Source organism: Cryptomeria japonica, chromosome 5 (genome assembly GCF_030272615.1).
Source record: "Cryptomeria japonica chromosome 5, Sugi_1.0, whole genome shotgun sequence".
In the NCBI taxonomy this organism is placed as follows: domain Eukaryota; kingdom Viridiplantae; phylum Streptophyta; class Pinopsida; order Cupressales; family Cupressaceae; genus Cryptomeria; species Cryptomeria japonica.
This window is the reverse complement of record NC_081409.1, coordinates 216,062,516-216,068,961: the sequence shown is the minus strand read 5'-3', so window position 1 is coordinate 216,068,961 and position 6,446 is coordinate 216,062,516.

Here is a 6,446-nt window from a genome sequence, read left to right as displayed (position 1 = left end):
ACCACAGTTGACTGCATCCAACCCTATCTCAAGGAAACACACTCACCAAGGTACACATGGATGACCAAATCATGAACCAATACATTACACAATAGCTATGGCCAGACAAAAGGGATAAACTGAGAATCCAAAACTAAAACAAGAGTGTACACCATGGACCATAAAAAATATCATTTATTCTTAAATTATCACTATAATTTTACTCCCAAAATTAATTAATTAGGCATTTGTTTCACCTTTTCCCAATAATATTCATTTATCTAAACAAGGCACAAAACCCTTTTTTAGAGCAATTCAATTAATATAAAACTAAGGGATAATATAATGCATGATTAAATAATTATAAACCAACTTTAATAATGAATATATCAATTAACATTTTGTTAACTCCAAAAGAATTATTGGATTACAACATAAGTACCTTCTGTAAAGCGGAAAAATCGAACCCTAGTCGTTCTCCCCTCCCCAACTCCGAGGAGGGAGAAGGGAGAGTCACTAGGGTTGATGGTTTTCACTTAGGAGGGACTTCACATTCAAAAGAGGGGTTGAAACCCACAAGATCCAATCCCACGCAATGCAAGATTGGATTCTATATGAGTTTCAAGGGTTAAAACAACAAGGCTACCCTCTTTTGTAAAGAATGTAGATAGAATGATTAAGCTAGGAATGCATAGAAAGTGATAAAGATTCGCTTATAAACTGAGATAGGGATATGATATGAAGCTGCGGACCTGGAATTAGCAGTAAAATGTCGAGACGGTGCTGTCCTGCAAATTTGAGAAAAAGTTGACGGGATGATGGCGCCCGACGTGCACACGGTCCTCCGAAAAATCCGCGAAACGAAGGGGGATCTGTTCATCTCTGCACAAGGATTCCAGATCTTCAATTTCAGCCGCGTACCTGCAACCTACACACAGAAAAGCGAAGATGATTGGGGGGTTAGGGATTAGGGGTTTGCCCTTAGGTCAAACCCCAGTTTTGGAATTAACCAAGAAATGAGAAAATGCTGTAAATGTAATGTAAAACAAGTACTAATACCTTGTTGTAAAGATGTTTGTATCCTTATATGCGAAGGTATAGATGTTGTTGTTTGTTGTAGCATGTAATGTGTTGTAAGTGATCTCCTCTTCAATGGTTGAATCCTTGTCTTGAATGCAACACTTAGCCTTGAATGGAGACTTAGAATGATCAATTGCTTGAAGGAATGCTTGAATGCTTGAATGCTTGAATATAGTTTCCACGCTTTTTCCATCATATCAAATGAAAGAGGAAAATGTAGTTTATATACTTGTCAATTAGGGCTGATAGACTGATTTTCTCGACCTTAGGCCGACCAGGAAATGTTAATTTTCCAATTTGCAAACAAAAAGGCCCGAAGTCCCATAGGAGACCGGGCCCAAAATAGGGCCAGGGACCAGGGCGCTGGGCGCCATGGTCCTGGGGGACCAGGGCGCTGGGCGCTCTGGTCCCACCTCCCGGGACAGCAGGGTGCAAAGGAGGTTCAGGCCAGGGTGCTTGAAAATGCAGTTTTTGGTGTCATGAGCAAGTTTCGGGGTCTCCATTCAGGTTTAGTGTTGCGTCGCCATCGTGAAGACCCAAATGCGGTCGAAATTGTAAGTGTCACAATTTTAGGACGCTACATTTAGCCCCCACTTTAGCGGGAGTATAAGCGTACGCTCATACTTCCGGTAAAGTACAAGAAAACAACATTGAAAAACTTTCACCACGTCAAGGAGGCAAGATACACCAAGCCCCCAGTGGACTAAGGATCTTACGACTTCGATTGACAAGGTAAAAGGGAAGATCACGAGGGAGAACCATGACTGTCAGTAGCAAGGTTCCCTCACTATGAGTCATGCAAGAAAGATATCAAAAATTTTCAAGGCAAAGCTAAATTTGTCAAGAAATTTTCAAGTATCTTGAAAAGATATGAACGGGATGTATGCCCCCCTACGTTAAAGCGATCGCACACGCCTCACTGGGGGTGATTGCTTTAAGGTAGTGATACATATAAGAAAATGAAAAAGGGAAAGGAGCACGTTATCACAAGGATTTAGCCCCCAAGTGTGAGATAAGCCCAAGGATAATAGACACAAAACACAAAGCACGAGGTGACTTCGCTTTCCTCAGGGTCAGTATGCTGTATGATAATTCATGTATATCATATGTATGTATGCATAATTGTTCTTCATTCCCCAATCAAGGAAGGTCACCTAGAAGAAGGGAACACATGTGTCTTTTGAGTCAACATGAGAGAGATCGAGAGATCTCAATGCTTTGCATCGTCCTCAAGTAGACAACACTAAGGACAACAAATAGAAGAATGAGAATAACACATAGAAGAAGTAACGAAAGAGAGGAGGAGAGAATCTGCTATGCTAATGAAACTAGTCTAGCACGTCATCTACCCCCCGATCTTGCTGATCAGTATTTCGGGAAGGTAGGGAACACACTAGAGGAGGAACATCCAACACAGCAGATGGAGCTATCACAAGATCCAAACAAGGGCTATGTTCATATCCCAAGCCACGGTGTTCTTGTCTAGGAGCTAGGATAAGTGCTTTAGAAAATTCGTTAGATAAATGGTTATCAATATCAACAAGTTCATATTCACTATCAGAATGAACAGGAGAAGTAGCATTTTCATCATGAATAACATTTTCATCTATATCATCATCAAGATTTATAAAAATAGGATCTTTAACTCGCACAGGATCAAGACCATCGTGCATCTTATGTTTAGGAGATTTCGGCTCAATCGTCGGCTGAGGAGAAAATGGAATAATGCTTGTTGAAGGTGTTTTTGGGGATTGCAAAGTTTGAGCTCTAAGACGACGCTTTCATCGGCGTTCACGTGCAGAACGATTTCATCTAGTCTTAGTAGGAAGTTGAGAAGATTGAGGAGGAGGAATGTTCTCATCCTTATCACTAGGGTGTTTAGGTTGTGGTCTCTTAGGCTGAACAATAGGAGAAGAGGAAGGTCTCTTCTCTCCATAAGAGGAAGGAGGAGGAACTGCTCCATATAAAGGAGGAATATTTGGTTTTGGAAGGAGACCAAGTCCATCATGACGAGGAGGGATAGGTCTACTTTTGGGAAGTTTATTAGATATAGGCATAGTCACATCCATAGGAATGGGTAAGGAATCTTCTTGAGGAAAGACATTAGTTTTATCTTTCAAAGGAAGAACTTCCTTCTCAAGAATGATAGGAATGTCAAGTTTGGGTGTTCTAGGTTCACTTAGAGATAGGATCATATCTGTTTTCCACTTTTGATAAGATTTGAAAAGATGATCACTTCGCGGAGGAAGAGATTGGAATTGTTTAGGCCAAAAGTAATCAAGAGGAATGCTAGAAGTTCTTTCAGCTGGTTTAAAGAGACTATGATTGACAGTAACAACTTCACCATTATGGGGAAATTTCAAACACTTGTGAATAGGAGAAGCAATAGCTTTCATGGAAGATAGCCAAGGATAGCCAAGCTTCACACGAAATTGTTCGGAAGATGGAATAATAGCAAAGTTCACATCAAGGGATTTGTTACGGACCTCAATAGGTAATGTAATAGAACCAATTGCAGGAGAAGAAAATGCATCAAATAGTTTCACAACCACATCTGTTTTGTCATAGATAACTTGATTCAATTGCAAAGTAAAAAGAAATTCTTCAGTAATGACATTAACCATACAAGAAGGATCAATAAGCACTCCACGGCAAGGTGTATTCTTGATTTTTGCAACTATATATAAAGGACCATCAGGTGCCCTGATAGTTTCACTGGAATTAAATGTGATGGAAGGTTCTTTAGGGATTTTCTATTGCTCTACAAAGTTAATCACATTCGGAGTCATGGACACAAGATCATCAGGTGAGACAGAGGAATCAGTAGTATCAATCGCATTAGAGGTATGAGAAGGTAATGGATCAGTGAAAATCTGAAGATTTTGGTTAGGAGGAGCTACAGATGTATTGCCTTTATCATTCACTCCAGAAACAGAGATAGTATTATTATCGATCAAATCTTGAATTTTCCCCTTTAAAGCAAAACATTTTTCAGTATCATGCCCAGGTTGACGATGAAATTGACAAAAAGATTTGTTATCAAAATAAGGTGAAGTAATCTTTGCAGGATCAATTTGCCTTATAGGAGGAAGAGTAAGCACATTTTGTTCCAATAACTTATTCATAATACTATGCAATGATTCATTCAAAGAAGTAAACTTTCTTTCTCTCTTGAAAAACTTAGAAATAGGAGACACACCTGATGCTGCATTCACATTGTTGTTGATGATGTTTTCATTGAATTTAATGGACTCTTTGTTCGGTTTAAACTTCCCAAATGGTTTTTGACTACTATCACCCTTATCACTCGGAGTCATAGGATGTGATTGTTCCATTTGACTCACAGTCAGTTGATAATTGTGAAGAGTTGTGCACAACTGTTGGAAAGAAGTAAACTCAGAAAACAGGAGTTTGTCTCGAATATCTTTTTGTAAATTAGAAATAAAGATTCTTTGAATATCATTGTCAGGCACTAGAAAAGAAATTTGAGCATACAAATGCTTATATCTACCAATGAAATCAGTCACTTTTTCTTTAACACCTTGTTTACAATGCATTAAATCAATCAAAGTAACTTTAGGACTTATATTGTTTTGAAATTGTTGAATGAAAGCATTTGCAAGTTTTTCGAAAGAAGTAATAGAATAGGAAGGCAACGAGCAATACCATTGTAGGGCTTTGTCTCTTAATGTTCTAGTAAACAATTTTGCAAGCAACCTTTGGTCATAAGCAAAATCAGTACATATTGTTTGAAAGGTCTTAACATGTGTTAGAGGATCACCCTTACCATTATAAAGCTCCAAATGCGGAATGTCAACATGTTTAGGGGGAATAGCTCGAACAATGTCAAAAGAAAGTGGGCTCGCAACATCAAATGTGGGCACACTAAACTTAGATTGATTCATAGAGGCAATTTGTTGCTGTAAAGAAGAGACAGTTTGTGCAAGATTGTTAATGGTCGCTTCAGTCGAAGAGTTCATATTAGACGTGTTAGATTGTGATGGAGGTGTTATGTTATTGAAAGAAGGTAGAGAGTAATGTGGTGGGACACTATGATAGTTAGTCATAGGAGATGATTGGACAGGAGGAACACTACAAGGAGGAATGGAAAACGAATTGCCCCCTTGTGTCATGTTCATTTGTGGTGATATAATAGGAACACTCATTGAAGGAATGAATGAAGAAGTTGGATTGAATGAAGGAAGAGGGTTAATTGAAGAAGAGGGATTGCCCCCATGACTGGTGATCATAGGAGGAATGTCTTGTGTTGAAGTAGTCATTATGTTTGATGTAAAAGTAGGTATACTAGCAATAGGAGTTGTCAAAGGAATAGAATGATTGACTTGAGTAGGAGGTTGTGTATAACCTAAGGTTTCGGCACAACTTTTCATAGGCATCACATTCGAATCCACAATGTGTGCAATACCACACAAAATATCAATTCCATTCTTATCACTTTGAAGCATACGTTTTAGACCCTCAATTAAAGGAAGAGCTTGACTATCAGGGTATTCTTGAGACATCCATTGTCGAAAATCGTCAAATTGGTTATCCAATTTTGAAAGTTGTTCTACAGAAACCTCATGGAGAGCTTCTTCATCATTAAGAGGATTAGAGGAATTACCCATGTCCTCGTTAAAAAGACCATTCAAATTAGGTTCCATCTCCTCAGTAATTAAACCTTGGAAGGACTTAATTCTAAGGCTTCGTCTAACGGGAATAGTGTAAGTAGGGCTTATTGTTGTAAAACTCATGCACTAAAGAGAGAGAGAAGATTTTGAATTTTAGAGGTAGCAAATTTCAGTAAAACCAGCCAATCTTCCAGATTTAAGCTGTTAAATACAATCAGGACAATCTCCCGAAATTTCGGAAAAAATGTCTGGGACCGTGGCGCTCGGGGTGCACACGGTCCTCACAACTTTTTTTGAAATTTGCAGGGATGAAAGTTATGATGATTTTACAGCTAACCTGAAAAAATTGAGTGATTTTATGATCTGTAGATAGGCCAAATTAAAGTTGCAATCTCAAAATTGAACCCTACCCAGATTGTCGAAAAAATGCAAAATTTGAATTTTGAAAAAGAGAGGGAAACTGAAATTTTGAATTTTATGATTTTAGAGGGAATGTCAAGAGCAATGCAAATTTTGAAATTTGAAAGTTGACTCAATTTCATGCAAAATTCAATTCTGAAAGCGGAAATCAAAGTTGTTGTAATTAAGCACTTAATTTCAAAAGTCACAAATTGCAAAAATTTGAATAAAGCACTGAAATTTCGAATGAATGATAACACACTTTTCAGATTTAAGACTGTAAGAAACACAATTTTGACACAAATTTCAATTTCAACAATTTTTGAATGATTAGAAGCCTCAATCCAAGCAATCGCT